The sequence below is a fragment of the Lingula anatina genome, chromosome 10 (assembly GCF_051362555.1).
Source record: "Lingula anatina isolate TDL-2025a chromosome 10, LinAna3.0, whole genome shotgun sequence".
Lineage (NCBI taxonomy): Eukaryota > Metazoa > Brachiopoda > Lingulata > Lingulida > Lingulidae > Lingula > Lingula anatina.
Window position 1 is genome coordinate 2,412,784 of NC_141776.1, and position 17,505 is coordinate 2,430,288.

General features: G+C 31.6%; 2 protein-coding genes and 1 long non-coding RNA gene across 3 annotated transcripts in view; 2 read left to right on the top strand and 1 right to left on the bottom strand.

Moving 5' to 3' along the window:
• LOC147759363 (E3 ubiquitin-protein ligase TRIM56-like) overlaps positions 1–17,505 on the top strand; it is a 102,328-nt gene that overhangs the window by 49,951 nt on the left and 34,872 nt on the right. The gene's annotated exons all lie outside the window — the stretch shown is intronic.
• Positions 1–17,505, top strand: part of LOC147759367 (SH3 domain-binding glutamic acid-rich-like protein 3) — a 191,822-nt gene that overhangs the window by 17,955 nt on the left and 156,362 nt on the right. The gene's annotated exons all lie outside the window — the stretch shown is intronic.
• LOC147759370 (uncharacterized) lies at positions 5–3,001 on the bottom strand. Its single transcript, XR_015331380.1, has 2 exons — positions 1,487–3,001; positions 5–434 (listed from the first exon to the last, which is right to left on the bottom strand). It is a non-coding gene; the product is annotated as an uncharacterized LOC147759370 (long non-coding RNA).

Here is a 17,505-nt window from a genome sequence, read left to right on the forward strand (position 1 = left end):
AATATCATGTTTACATTCTTTATTCAATATGTATAAATGTATGTACATATTCCACAGTATGGTATGCAACCAGCTTACTAGAGAATTGTTTCATAGATTTTTGCAAAGTTAATGGTGTTGCTACTGCTTTTTAATTATAAGTTCTAAAAGTTATCACAAGTATCCAATATGTCTTGTCAAGCTGTGGCGTCACTGTCTTTTTCTTGTGTGAGTTTGAACTCCTGCCAGAATAAGTGGCTAAAACCTCCCTTGGCCAGACCGTGTCCGTTGTCAGCATACTGCTTCAGTCACTTAATAATTGAAGAATTTCAGACAAAAGTCTTTTGCACATTGTTCAATTTTACTGTGATAAGTCTTTTGCACATTGTTCAACTTTACTGTGATAACCTTCTTAACCTCCGTCTGAGTTGCGTTGAACCATTTGCAGACGTATTCTGAAAGAAAGACATTGTGAATTTCAATTAATTGTACATGTCTACAAAAATGCAAAATGATGAAGGAAAAAATTTCTGAAAACAATAATAATCATTGCACCAATTCTATTTTGAGCAATTCATAGCCTTTATTAGTTAACTGAATTTTTTTCAAAGACAAGGTATTAAAGCTGGACAATTTGTAAAAAAAAAATATAAAGAACATGAACATATTTTATAGGACCAAGTCCACAGGAACAATCAGAAACGAATTTTAAAATGCAGAAATCCACAGTGGAGAAAACTCTACTCTGGTTAAATATGCAATTGGGCCATTACAAAGCTGCCAGGGCCAAAAAAGTCCCAAAAACTCATAGAAAATTCATTTCCAAGGGTAAATGGTAATTCCCTATTCTCACCAGTCTTTGCTTGACCTAAATCATCAGTCCAAACCACAAAAAAAAAGCAACCCCCAAATTAAATTTTATAGCTTTTATGTAAGCAAAATGGCCAGATTATCACAATGCACATTTCATTTCCATTATGTATAGGTTAGCAAAAAATATTTTGAAACAAACTATGGTGTTTACCTTACATTAAGAGCTGAAAAGAAATTAAAGGGAAAGAAAACTTGGCAAATAAACGATCCTGAAGAATGTGTGAGGTAATGAAATTTGCCCTGACAGCCCCTCTAACATGTTAATTGTATGTTATTTATTAGCATGGGTCTTCCTCAGTTATATATCATGATGGTCCCTTGGAGGCAGTTGTGGATAACATTAAATAGATAATTTTTAATAAATCACAAACCAAAAGTTAAATGAAATGTAAAGTTTTTTTAGATTCAACTGCATTTAAAGAAATTTGAGCAATTGATTACAGTCTTATAAGAAATAAAGAGACTAAACAATGATTGCATTATGTATCCTTGTTTCTTCATTATAAATTATAACTTGTTCAATGTAATATAGATATGTTGTTTACAAGGTAAACTACAAATTAGATCAAATAATTATCTCATTTTCAATTTGATTAGATGCCCAAATGATCCAATGCATTACTGTAATACATACCTTCCTCGATCAGATTCTTCTACACTCTGTACCCTTCCCCTATGCTCTTGAATTTAAACTGTCTTGATAGCTGTATACTCATTTGGTGCTAGTCTCATATAAACAAAGACTTAGACAGGATAACACACATCTGATAATATCTAATAGGCGGTTACTGTTACTAGTGTAACAATAGCTACAGGAGTAGTGACCTAATAATAGGTGCCAGGCTAACAAAAGAAATTCACAGTTGTTGAATCTGTGGTTATGGCTGGTGGAGTAGGGCATTCTCTAGCTAACATCAGTTGACTGTTAAACCTTACAAGTGATTGAGCATGGTTTATAATAAAATGTGTCTTTATAAACATATTAATTTATCCTCGTTTCCCATCCTTTATGAGGGACAGTACTATACCCATGCTGTTCGCACTTATGCTTTTACATTATATTTTATATATTAGGCAGAATTGCACTTTCACTTTTTAACACAGCCAAGGTCAGGTAAAATCTGATTAGATAAGGTTGACTTTCAATATAATAGAAGAAATATGAAGTAAGTGAATATTATGATCACACAAAAAGTAAAAATACATTATATACTGATAATAAGACCAGTTTCATTATTTTTCATTTAACCCGGCTTTATAAAAAATCACTGGATGAATTAGCATAGGATTTCCTATAGAAATTCCTACAAGATTTCCTATAGGATCCTATAGGAATTTTAGAATGGTCTGAACATAAATTAAAAATTAAAATTATATAATGATATTTAGATTAGACTCATTATTTTTATTCAACCCGGCCTTATAAAAATTCCCTGTATGAATTAGCATAGGATTTCCTATAGGTTCCTATAAAAATTCCTATAAGATTTCCTATAGGATCCTACAGGAATTTTTGTAATGGTCTGAACATAAATTAAAAATCAAAATCATATACTGATATTTAAACCAGATTCATTATTTTTCATTCAACCTGGCCTTATAAAAATTCCTTATACATACACATTTATACATATTAAATAAAGAATGTAAACATGATATTATCTTTTGTTTTGAGGGGCCAGTGCTTATTACCAATTTTGCCAAAGATCCAACAATATATAAAAAGCTGTAAAAATATTCAAAGCAGTTAATATGAATTTCTATAGGTTCCTATAAGATTTCCTATAGGATCCTATAAGATTTCCTATAGGATCCTATAGGAAATCCTATAGGAAATCCTATAGGATCCTATAAGATTTCCTATAGGATCCTATAAGATTTCCTATAGGATCCTATAAGATTTCCTATAGGAATTTTTGTAATGGTCTGAACATAAATTTAAAAAATAATTTCAGCTTCAGTGATTTGGTACAAAATCATTCCTAATGATAAAATACTTCTCCATAGAAGATTACTTTACAAATGATCAATTTTTCAAGATTTCTTTAAAATATAAATTAAAGAATTTTTCTATAGAATCCTATAGAAGACTATAAGATTGTGCATTACAAGCAATAAAAAGCATTTTTGCTTTAATAGTGATATATAATTGACAATTAAGTACCAGTCTCTGTAAGAATCAGAAAAATAACATAGGGGCATTGGAACATGACCCTCCCAGATTTTGTTTTCTTTTAATTTATTGTGAAGAACTATGCTAAAAACTAATAAATTGAGCCCGAAAAGTTGCATATTTAAAATAATTTATTTTTTAGAGCGTTTTATAGTTCAGCCTGAAAATTTTCTCTCATATGCTTTTCTATATAAAATGTTCAGGTAACCCCATATTCACTGACAAATAACTCGTATGGCCGAAGCAGTTATACAAGATGGCTATGAAAGATGTTTACAGCATATATTCAGGTACCAAAAAATGAAATAAAATTTTTTTCAAAACATAAAATGGTTAAATTACATTAAAAACAATCAACGCTAAAACTACGCGAAAAAGACCATCTGCGCATGCGCAGTAGCGGTGACTGCTAAACTACGAACTCATTCTGATGTAAATAAATTGAATTAAGGTTATTTACCTCATGAAATGGATATTTTTTTGATAAATGGCACTTGTATTCTGGATCATTTATTGCTTGGATCGTTTTTATGCCGACTGGTGTGTAGTATTTGTTTCCGCACATCGTTTTTTTTTATATACAACATAACTAATTTTATCCAAGATGGCGGGAGCTCTGATTGCCGTCGGTTTCGTATGTGGAAGGAGAATGCACACAGTTTTTTATTTACGGCATGATATGTAGTTTTTCATAAATTACCCACAAGAAAGGACTGGTAGAACTTTATGGTCGTAAATAATCGGCACTACTAACTACGGATATCAAGAAAACTACCAGGTACACGTACCACTGTGAAAAACTCGTCTTCTCCCTCACGTGCATTTGCCGTTAATATCCGATATAATCGACAAATAAGTAAAGCACTGTCAGTTACTTTACTCTAAATTACAGTCAGTGTCAACTTTGATACAGGTTTTCTAATAAAGTTTTGATGTTCAACGTGAGTTTGTGTTTTACGGCTATTTACTGCTTGAGTATGGTCTACCTCCAATTTAAAACAGCGCCCTGTAAGGCCCGTCGTGCCCTCTCAGGTACTTGAAGTCGATAACAGAACAGATTACTTGAATACTTAATATATATAGTAGAAATTGGTACTCATACAAGTGAAAGAGTTTCTAGTTCTTCACAACCAGGATTCTAAATAAAAAAAAACTTGAAAAACAAAATAGACATGTAAAAGATAGCTATATTCTTATATGGTGCCTTACATGCTACCTCAAGGCACCTTACAATAATATAACTAAAATCATTAAAATCACTACTATATTTAAATCTGAAACACTTGGAAACCATTTAAAATTAACACTACTAAAAACATTATATATATATATATATATATATATATATATATAAACCTATGAGATATAGACAGATTTAAAAATGTGAATTTTAAGAAGGGATTTAAAACTGTCAAAGTCGTCTGCTTTTCTAATAAAATTTGGTAAGGCGTTCCATAATTTGAGGGCATAGATTATAAAAGCCCGATCTCCATAACTTTTGAGGCACCCCTTCTCTAAAATAGACTGTTCTAAAATAAGGTCATTCTCAGTATTAAAATGTGTGGACCACCATGGTGAGGTAAAACAGATAGGATCAGATAAATATAATGGTCCCTGTGTTTGTATCGCCTTAAAAATAATACAAAGTACAAGCAGCCAGTATTATCCTTTCAGAATGGGAGTGATATGGTGTGTACTATTGCACTTTATTTGACAAACTAGTCTTGCAGCTCAGTCTTTCTTGGAAAGATATAGCAGTACATTAGATTTTCAGTCACAAGAAATATTTATGAGAAAACAAGATAGCATTACTTAACGAATTGCTTTATAAGCCTTGATAATCATGCTATTTGTATTAAAGACTCACCCAATCAAGTCCTGCTTAGTATAATGCTCCCACAGTTTTGATATCATAAAGTCTGTGTTATCCATAAATTTTTCTCATATTTCTTTACTGAAAACTAGCAGGTGACTTAACTTTACTATTTACATTAAAAATTGTAAATAGTAACTTAAATAGGGGAAATTATCATAATGATACTTTCTACCTGATTGTTACATGCCAAATTAGTCCTCAGTGCTGAGGCAGATGTTGGACTCATCAAAATGTATGATCATGCATGATTCTCGGGACAAAATGCATCAAATACTATCATGTTGAGGCACCCTTAACATTGATAACTGCTTTGCTTTGATATCACAACTTCTAATAGTGTAGCTGGTTACCAATGGACTTTACCTACAACAAATATTCTTACAAATAAGTTGTATACCAAAAGAAAATTAGCAAAATTAATAAATTATGAACATCTTAGGGCAAGGAGCATGAGGGAAAATATATATTGGTATTTTAAGTTTGTGACAAAAATGCTGAACACCATAATAAATATTTATATAATTTACTACTATGCAGAGGAGATGCCTCATTTTCTTTCAAATAAGAAAGACTAAAAACAAGTTTTATTTCACTGTGACTTGTTTAAAATATATTCATAGACAATTAAAAGAATCAAATAAAAATGTTAACTAATCTGGGGTGGGGACAGTGGTAGAAAGTCCACAAGAGATGGAAACTGAAGCTGAGACTGGCAGGAGATATTTCTCAACTATTGGATGTCAACCAAAAGAATACCACCACATTGCTGTTATTGTATGACCCTGAAAGATTAACACCCATAGTCCCTTTGTGAAAATTCATCATTTTAAAATATCACAATATATTTACCTGTGTGCTTTTGACTTAATCAAGTTATTTAGCAGGACACAAGTACAAGATTTGTATTTTAATCCATTTTTAAAGCAGAAATAGGGAAATATGGAAAATTTGCTATTTGGTTGATGCCATCTTGGATTGTGAATTTTAAAATTTGCATATTTTTTTTTAATGTTTGAAAAAATATTTTAAAAAATTAACTCAAAACATTCACTTATAATGTATGACAATATTAGGTGGCTTTAGCCAGTCTATGAAAAATGTATTTGAAAATGGCAAATTTGGGCATTTTAGCTAAAATGTGAAATTTTTGAAATCTGCCATTTTAAGAGTTTTTTTTTCCTAATTTTTTAGGACTGTTTAAAATACTAAGTAATATGCTCTTGACTAAATCAAGATATAATATTTAGCAGGATACAAAAATGAAATGTGTGTTTTTATCCATGCTTGTTTAGTTTAAAGCAGAAATAGGGACATTTTGCCATTTGATTGCTGCCATCTTGGATTAAGAATTTTAAAATTTTAATAACTTTTTGAAAACTGTGTTTGAAAAAAATTTTATTTTTGATTATAGAAGGACAGTACATGTACTTTCTTCTGTAATGTATGGTGATAATAGATGGCTTTGGCCAGTCTATGAAAAGTATATTTTAAAATGGCAAATTTGGGCATTTTAGCAAAAATTGGAATTTTTGAAAATTCCCCATTTTCAAAGTTATTTTTCTAATTTTTAAAGGACAGCAAAAATTATATTTTTTATGTTTTTCACTTAATCAAGATTTAGGATTTAGCAACATACAAATAAAAAATATGTGTTTAACCATGTTTGCTATTTTTTATATACACAAATATGTAAAATGTGCAATTTGGTTGCCACCATCTTGGATTAAGAATTTTAAAATTTGAATAATTTTTTGAAAAATGTGTTTGAAAAAAATTTTATTTTTGATTATAAAAGGACAGTACATGTACTTTCTTATGTAAGGTATGGTGATAATAGATGGCTTTGGCCAGTCTATGAAAAATGTATTTGAAATTTGCAAATTTTGGCATTTTAGCAAAAATTGGAATTTTTGAAAATTCCCCATTTTCAAAGTTATTTTTCTAATTTTTAAAGGCCACCAAAAACATTTATTTATATGTTTTTAGTTCAAATAGGATATGATATTAAACAATGTCTGAAAATGAAAAATGATTATTTATCCACATTTATGGTTTTTTAGCTCAAATATAGCTGAAATTTAAATTTTGCAATCTGGATTCCGCCATCTTGGGTGAAAAATTTTAAGTGCTGTTACCATGGCAACCGAGGGTGATTCAAACAAACCAATATCCAATATGTTGGTTTGGGGCTATAATGAACAAATACACCAATTTTCATCAAAATCTGAGAGGGTCATGTGCCACCCTATTCTGAACCTTACAGAGACTGCTACTTAAACTGATAAGATTGACTTATATCAAATATCTATTGTTTAGAATGATATTTGTTTATAAGTTATGCATTTTTCTCAAGATTTTAACTTCCAACAATTTCCTATAGGATCCTATAGGAAATCCTATAGGAAAGGTGCCCTATAGGATCCTATAGGAAATCTTATAGGATCCTATAGGGCACCTTTCCTATAGGATTTCCTATAGGATCCTATAGGAAATTGTTGTAAGTTAAAATCTTGAGAAAAATACATATCTTATAAACAAATATCATTCTAAACAAAAGATATTTGATATAGGTCAATTTTATCAGTGGAATTGTCAATTATATATCACTGTTAAAGCAAAAATGCTTTTTATTGATTATAATGCACAATCTTATAGTCATCTATAGGATTCTATAGAAATTCTTTAATTTCTATTTTAAAGAAATCTTGAAAAATTGATCATTTGTAAAATAATCTTTTATGGAGAAATATTTTATCATTAGGAATGTTATTGTGCCAAATCATTGAAGCTGAAATTATTTTTTAAAATTTATGTTCAGACCATTACAATAATTCCTATAGGATCCTATAGGAAATCTTATAGGATCCTATAGGAAATCTTATAGGATCCTATAGGAAATCCTATAGGATCCTATAGGAAATCTTATAGGATCCTATAGGAAATCTTATAGGAACCTATAGGAAATCCTATGCTTATTCATATAGGAAATTTTTATAAGGCCGGGTTGAATGAAAAAAAAATGAATCTGGTCTAAATATCAGTATATAATTTTAATTTTTAATTTATGTTCAGACCATTACAAAAATTCCTATAGGATCCTATAGGAAATCTTATAGGAATTTCTATAGGAACCTATAGGAAACCCTATGCTAATTCATATAAGGAATTTTTATAAGGGCGGGTTGAATGAAAAATAATGAATCTGGTTTAAATATCAGTATAGGATTTTGATTTTTAATTTATGTTCAGAACGTTACAAAAATTCCTATAGTATCCTATAGGAAATCTTATAGGAATTTCTATAGGAACCTATAGGAAATCCTATGCTAATTCATACAGGGAATTTTTATAAGGGCGGCTTGAATTAAAATAATGAATCTAGTCTTAATATTAGTATATAATTTTTATTTTTTATTTATGTTCATACCATTACAAAAATTCCTATAGGATCCTATAGGAAATCTGATAGGAATTTCTATAGGAACGTAAAGGAAATCCTATGCTAATTCAAATAGGAAATTTTTATAAGGCCAGGTTATATGATAAATAATGAAACTGGTCTAAATATCAGTATATAATTTTAAATATATTATCAGACCATTACAAAAATTCCTATAAGATCCTATCCGAAATCTTATAGGAATTTCTATAGGAACCTATGCTAATTCATATAGTGATTTTTTATAAAGCCAGGTTGAATGAAAAATAATGAAACTGGTCTTAATATCAGTATATAATGTATTTTTACTTTTTGTGTGATCATATTCACTTATATACTTCATATTTTTTCTATTATATTGAACGTCAACCTTATCTAATCGGATTTTACTTGACCTAGCTAGCTTGGCTGTTTTAAAAAGTGAAAATGCAATCCTGCCTAATATATAAAATATAATGTAAAAGTGTAAGTGAACATTATGGGTATAGTAATGTCCCTCATAAAGGATGGGAAATGGGGACAAATTAAAATAATATAAAGATACATTATAAACCATGCTCAATCACTTGTAAGGTTTAACAGTCAACTGATGTTAGCTAGAGAATGCCCTACTCCACCAGCCATAACCACATATTCAACAACTGTGAATTTCTTTTGTTAGCCTGGCACCTATTATTAGGTCACTACTACTGTAGCTATTGTTACACTAGTAACAGTAACCGCCTATTAGGTGTTATCAGATGTGTGGTATCCTGTCTAAGTCTTTGTTTATATGAGACAAGCAGCAAATGAGTATACAGCTATCAAGACAGTTTAAATTCAGGAGCATAGTGGAAGGGTATAGAGTGTAGAAAAATCGGATTGAGGAAGGTATGTATTACAGTAATGCATTTGATCATCTAATCAAATTGAAAATGAGGTAATTAATTGATCTAATTTGGCATGCTGTGGCATTCAACCAGGTTCCTGATTGTGGGGTGGGGACAGCCCCTATATTATAGCTCAAATCAGACTCCCCTCACACCCAGTGCCCAGAGATGTACGTTGTTCACATAATAGCCATGGCACGATTCCGTTCACTGGACTAACAACATGGGTGGCTGCTTTTTTTTAGGCCTTTGTAGGCCTCCAAAACCTATCCTCAAAATGTGCAGATGCCCAACGAGTATTGCTCAATGTGTATTTGGTCCATTTTTGCAAAAAAAGCTTTCCCATGTGCAATGAACCATGGCAACATGACAACTCATCAACTTCCCGAGCACTAAGGCATCAATAAATCTACAATGAATAATTACATCTACCCTACAAGTAGAAAAATGCATACATTTCTATCTCAAAGCTTCCATTATCTGTAAGTATTGGCAAAAAAAAAAAAAAAAAAAAAAAAGAAAAAAGAAAAAACATTTCAAATACATTATGTCGATGGGTAGCCCTCGCATATCCCCGATCTATGTCACCTTGTCAAGAATAGCTGACCTCATGGGCCCTAACCGCTGTGTTTGTATACCCCTGCTTGGATCTTGATTATTTATAATAAAATTCATTATTAAACAACAAAAATGCCTTTACTCATAGGTGTTAAAATATTTAAAAAGTTAACAAAAAATATAATCTAACCTGAAGAAAAACGTTTTACGCCTTTTTATTTCTAAATGATTTAGTTTACACATACTAAAATAATAATGCCTTTCATTTAATCATCCACAATGTTATTTTTGATTTAGAATGAGATATCCGCAATCAATGTTTGGTTTGATCATAGAGTAGCATTGACGGACATATTGGTTTTCGTTTTTCGTATCATTTAACCTAAAAATATGTTTTATTGTGTGCTATGTCTTGAACGCAGATGTATCGTTTTTTACTTTATATATGTATTTATATTTGTTCCAGTTAAAATCTATTTCAGTTAAAAGCCTTGTAGTTTTACAGTTGTTTCTTTGCCCTTCCATTATGATTTGGAGGCCATTTTTATTAAAATAACTTGCAAAAATGAAATAAATGATCGCACTTTGCATGGATATAAACATAAATATGTAATGATGAACAATGGAGTGAAGCATTAAAATTTTTATTTGAATGTATGGCTCTCGCTATTCATATAACAAATTGAAGGCCATCTTGAATTTTGAAAAATTATCAATATTTCAATTATCAACTGGCAAATAAAGTCAAGCTTATAAGCTTCTCTAAATTTTGTAACCCAGATGAAAAAAAATATTTTTAAAAAGCTTGCAAGATATAACATAGCAAGCTTTGGCTATAGGGCTCGTCGGAGTGGCAAATGGACTCACAGGAGATGGCACTGTGTGCCACCATCTGATTAATGTCAAATAAGCAGTTTCTGAGAGTTTAGGACCATTACTAACAAATTATCATAATGGACATAAATAGAAAAGGCGGATATGTTTTTAATAAGGCTAAATTTGCAAAAAAAACGAACTTATTTTGCATCTTTTTTACTTTTTACCATATGTTTTGACAGCCATTTTGGGTTTTTTGCTACATGTAATGGGCTAAAGTGTATTCAACAGTACTGTTTTGCTCTCCTGATAGGATACACATTCAAACAAGGCAGCAAAGCTGTCAAATGTACAGACAAAAAACAGGAAATAACTATGCACAAAATAAGCTACTGTCAATTCTGATGCAAAAATACATTATGTTAAACTGCAAATTCAACATCAAATTTTAATTATCCTCAACAGGTAATACCAATGTAATTAAAATATGTGACAAGTTTACACTTTGAAAATGTATAACTTCCAGAAAAAGAAGTCACTTAGACTGCTTTTCCAACTCAGACTGCATTTTAGTCCTGTATTTCTTTTTTGAAAGTTTGGCAATCATAAGTAACATGGTTTTCCCATAATGGTCATCATGGCAGCAGCACCCAAAATTGTGTTTTCTTCTATTCTGATGCAATATTACATAATGGTTAACAGCATAATGACCGTCAATTTTTAATGATAAAATGAACGTATCATGGATTTTCAGAAAATGTGACTAGCATGGGTCTTCAAGCCCGTGGAACTTCAAAGTCACACCTTAAAAATGCCAATATGTGAAAAATTAAATTTTCACAAAATAACTGTTTAACTGGCAGTAAGAATTACCAAACAGACTGTATTTCCTACTGAAGCTGTATTTTAGTCCCATGTTTCTTTCCTGTAAGTTTGAGAACAGTAAATGACATGTTTTTTCTTAAATGGTCATCATTGGAGCAGTGCCCAAAATAGTTTTTTTTTTCAAATTTTGATGCAATATTACATAATGTTTAACAGCATAATGACCATCAACTTAAATAATAAAATATTAGTATTATGGATATTCAGAAAATGTGACTAGCAAAGGTCTTCAGGCCCATGGAACTTCAAAGTCACAACTTGAAAATGCCAAAATGTAAACAAGACAGCACTGTTCTGAAATGTTTTTTTTTTTTTATTTTTAACAATTTTTAACATAAAACAAAATTAACAGTTTTCTGCCATTTTTATATGATCAACTAAGAAAATTGATGAGATGGGAAAAATATCAACAGAGCAGTGTTAAATGTCCATTCTCTTCCATTCTGAGATTCTGAACATAGTGAATGATTGAATCTGACAAACTGCAATGATATGAGTTTATTTCCATTTTTGAAACTTTATTACACAATACACGATAACAAGTTTACCATCATTTTTACATAATCAACTAATAATGTTGTAAAATTGCAGGAAATGCCAAACAAACACTTTTACGTATCTTATTAGTTCAATAATGAAACTGTTTACATGCCTAAGAATTAAATCTGAGGAAATGTGCAAAAACTGCATTTCTTTAAAATAATGGCCCGATTATGCTGATTTTTGAACTCAACCTGCGTTTTAGCAGGAATGACCACTCCTGTGAGTTTAATGACAATTGGCCTATCTGTTTTTCTTATATTGTGTTTACAGTGTTGCATATATGCTGAAAAGTGAAAAAAAAAAGCATAACTTCTACATTAATGGCCTGATCATGCTGATTTTCGAACTTGACCTGCATTTTATGAATATTCATCAGCTCTGTAAATATACAGCCAAAAAGTAAAACTGCCTTCCACTTATCGTGTTTACAATGAAAGTGCATGGCGCCGGCGACAGCGACAGTGACAGCAACGACGGCGACGACAGACGCAGGTGATGGCAATATGTACAGACACATCTGTACATATCAACTGTACTGTTTGAGAACAGTAAGTGACATGGTTTTTCTGAAATGGTCATCATGGGAGCAGTGCCCAAAATAGGTTTTTTTTCAAATTTTGATGCAATATTACATAATGTTTAACAGCATAATGATCATCAATTTTTTATAATAAAATATTAGTATCATGGACAAATAGTAAACGTGACTAACAAAGGTTTTTTAGGCCGATGGAACTTCAAAGTCACGACTTAAAGATGCCAAAATGTTAACAAGACTGCACTGTTCTGAAATGGGTTTATTTCCATTTTTAACACTTTTTTAACATAAAACAAAATTAATAGGTTACTGCCATTTTTATAAGATCAACTAAGAAAATTGATGAGATGTGAAAAATATCAATAGAACAGTGTTAAATGTCCAGTTTCTTCCATTCTGAGATTCTGAACATAGTGAATGATTGAATCTGACAAACTGCAATGATATGAGTTTATTTCCATTTTTGACACTTTATTACACAATACACGATAACAAGTTTACCATCATTTTTACATAATCAACTAACAATGTTGTAAAGATGCAGGAAATGTCAAACAAACACTTTTACGTATCTTATTACTTAAATAATAAGGCTATTAACATGCCTAAGAATTAAATCTGAGGAAATCTGAAGAAATGTGAAAAAACAGCATAACTTCTAAAATAATGCCCCGATTATGCTGATTTTTGAACTCAACCTGCGTTTTAGTAAGACAGACCATTCCTGTGAGTTTCATGACAATAGGCCTAACGGTTTTCCTTAAAATGTGTTTACAAGGTTGCATATATGCTGAAAAGTGAAAAAACAGCATAACTTCTACAATAATGGCCCGATCATGCTGATTTTCGAACTTGACCTGCGTTTTATGAATATTCATCAGCTCTGTAAATATAAAGCCAAAAAGTAAAACTGCCTTCCACTTATCGTGTTTACAAGGAAAGTGCACGGCGACGGCATCGGCATCGCCATCGGCGACGACAGACGCAGGTGATGGCAATATGTACAGACACATCTGTGTCTGTACATAAAAAGCTGTCAATAAAGTTTACCCGGCGACTTCTGGTCGCTTTTCTATTTTTCCTCATAAATTGACGGCCATATTGAAAAATGCTCAAGGTCTCTAAAATAGCAACCAAGCTAATTTTGCTTTTCTCGACCTAAAGAATGCATTTCAGCAAAAAAAGTTTACAGGAAAAAACATTGCAGGGTTAGCGTTCTGGCTACTCGACTATTACCAATTTTGCCAAAGATCCAACAATATATAAAAAGCTGTAAAAATATTCAAATCAGTTAATATGAATTTCTATAGGTTCCTATAAGATTTCCTATAGGATCCTATAGGAATTTCTATAGGAACCTATAAGATTTCCTATAGGATCCTATAGGAATTTCTATAGGATCCTATAAGATTTCCTATAGGATCCTATAGGAATTCCTATAGGATCCTATAAGATTTCCTATAGGATCCTATAGGATTTCCTATAGGATCCTATAAGATTTCCTATAGGATCCTATAGGAAAAAGGGACAATTTCCTATAGGATCCTATAGGAAATCCTATAGGAAATTTTCGTAAGGGACATAGTATCTTCTCTTTTGCCCCCGTTTTGCGGTAAACTCATATATCTGAAATAAAATAATTTAAATATAAAGGGTCGGATTTTTAATTATCCGAACAATAGAGTGCATGCTGAACAGGAAGTATGATTTCTGGAATTATATCGCTACTGATCGTTAACCGCGATTCAATCGGAGTAAACGCGACCGCGGTAAACTGTCTAATGTGAATGACCTTATCTTGTCACAGGAGATTTGAGATTGCTGCACTTATTTTGTGATCCAATTTTATTAACATATCAAATGTGTCTTAACTCTTATCACTGTTTTGAAAAGATTATTTAAAGAATATTTCGATTTACAAAAATATTTTAGTTTTAAATAACTTTATGTTAGTTTTTAATTTATCTTTCTGGTTTTAGTTTTTATATGTTAGTGTAAGCAACACTGAGACGCATGTTGAGTATTATCATTATTATTTACATAAAATCGTTTGAAAATATTTGTAAAATATTTGTATTTGAAAGTGTGAAAGTCCAGGTGAATTGCTACTGACAGGCTGGAAAGGTAATAAATGCTATATCATTGACATTTCCCGCCTTAATATTCAACAGTAAACAATATGTTCCTGTACAAAATGTTACTAGAGTGCCTACGTAGAATAACTTCAGCGTCTGGGTTAATAAACAAGCCCAGTTCTGCTATCTCTTGTATCATGTGCCTCGTGGTGGGGCGTACAGCTCGGGTGACTCCAGCTATCAGGACGAGTGAGGTGTGTTCTCACGTACACCCAAGTCTACAGTTAGTGCAGGCTTAAATGAGCCATCTAGAATGTGTTCAACATAAGAATATAAACTAAACACCCGTGCTTTAAGTTCAACTTGATAATTGTTTTTTACACGTGAATGCAAATATTTTTTTCTCTTTGCCGAGGAGGAAATGATATTGGAAAATCACTTGAAAAATATCTTTCGCTCATTAAAGGGATAATAACTCTTCCTGTGAGGTCTATCTTTCACAATAAAAACATTGTGAATAACAGTTTTTTTAATCAAAATACCGTTTAAAGTGCAAACCCATGAAACTGCGTGAGGGGATAATCAAAAGGGCAGCCAAAGGTATTTGAGTTTATTAATTTTTACAAGTTACATGGCAGATAAAATCCATAATACTTTGATGTAATATTCATTAATAATGTCTGCAATATTTGCAGGCGTGGAAACAATCTTTAACTTATTAATTACACAGGGAAGAAATCGAAAGTTAAAAAGATAAAGATACATGAATAGGTTACCTTTATCAAACCATGCCCGTGTGTGAGTGTTTGAGTGTGTGCGATTGTTATACACATACAAAGACCTACAGTTGATACTGAAAAATACCGACACCGCACCGGAACGTACAAGAACATGCTGTCGTTGTCTGAACAGCAGGCTGAGCGCTAAGACAATTAAGCATTCAAACTAATTGTGCTGTGCTAACCTTGCCTATATCAAACATTGTCTCTTTATCGTGTTTACAAGGTATAAATTATAGACACGTTAATATTTAATAAAATCAGGTGATTCTAACAGTCCATGGGTCCAAGGACGGAGGCGATAGGATAATACGGAAAATAAGAAGCCTTTTAAAGTTAAAATATGTAAGGTTCTTTACCTTATTGACAGCAAACAAACAGAGCTACTCATCCATGAATTTGTGGCTTCTAGACATGATTATTTTAAAATCCTTTTGTTCGGAATGCATAACTATCAAATGGGGAAAATCAGTCTATTCAGAATTCAGCAGCTCGTCTTCTTCGTAAACTCAGAAGTTCCAACATATCACGTGGTTCTCACATGTGCACCAGTTCTCCACGATCTTCATTGGTTACCCACATGCAACCTCAAAGAATAGTCTATAAGATATTATTATTGACTTTACATGAACAATATAAGAGAATTATATATATATATATATATATATATATATATATATATATATATATATATATATATATATATATATATATATATATATATAAAACTTTTCTCTAGTGGTCAATTTCAACTAAAGCGAAACGATACCAAAAAGACTAAAAACATTTTGTCACAGGGGTTTTAAGATTGCGGCAATTATTTTGTGGTCCAAGTTTTATTAACGTATCAAATGTGGCTTTGAATGATTCTTATCACTCTTTTGAAAGGAATTTTAAAAATCTTTTTTTCATGTAAATGATATTTTGATTAACTTAAATATTTTAGCTTTAAAATTTTTTTGTTAGTTTTTAATTTATCTTTGTGGTTTTAGTTTTTATATGTTAGTGTAAGCAACACTGAGACGCACGTAGAGCGCGGTTTTAAAAATGTATTATTATTATTTACATAAATCATTTGAAAATATTTGAAAAGTACCAAAGTCCGGGTGAATTGGCAGTGACAGGCTGGAAAGGTAATACATGCAAAACCATTGACATTCCCCGCCTTAACAATGAGCAGTAAACAATTTGTCCCTGTACAAAATCAGATTACCAACTTTAAATAACTTCACAGACAATCAGCGTCTGGGATAATAAACTAGTTCAATTCTGCTATCTATTGTCTCATGTGCCTCGTCGTAGGTTTAAATGATCCATCTACAATGTGTTGAAAATCAGAATATAAACTAAATCCCTGGAAATTACCACCTAGATAATTGAGAAATTTTCCCTTTATCGCTAAACATATGGGGCGACTTATATTGGCAGTATCCAAGATACGTGTGCAGGGCGTACATCTCGGGTGACTCTAGCTATCAGGACGAGTGAGGTGTGTTCTCACGTACACCCAAGTCTACAGTTAGTGCACACTTAAAGAACCATAGTATGAAGGTATTTGGAAAGTTCCAAAACCCCGTAAAAATAAGATCTTAATCATTGGTAGTGTCGGGCGGGGAAGGTAATGATTGCTTAATCATTGACATTCTCCTGTCCTTGTATTGAGCGGTAAACAAGACCTCCTTGAACAAAATGTTATCGAAGTCCCTACTTAGAATAACTTCACAGACAATCAGCGCATTGATTAATTAACTACTTCAGTTCTGCTATGTCTTTATCAAGTGCCTCGTGGTGCGGTGTACAGCTCATGTGACTCCGGTTATCAGGACGATTGAAGTGTGTTCTCACGTACACCCAAGTGTCCAGTTAGTGCAGGTTTAAATGAATGTGCTCAACATTAGAATATAAACAAAATCGCAGTGATTGAAAGTAAACTTGATAATTGGCTATTACACTTGAATGCAGTTATTTTCTCTTTTTCCGATTAGGAAATGAAATCGCAATATTCCCTGAAACATTTATTCTGAAGTGCAAACCCATGAAATATATATATATATACAGTAAAATTGTAGTGACAGGCTGGAGAGATAAAAAATGATAAATCA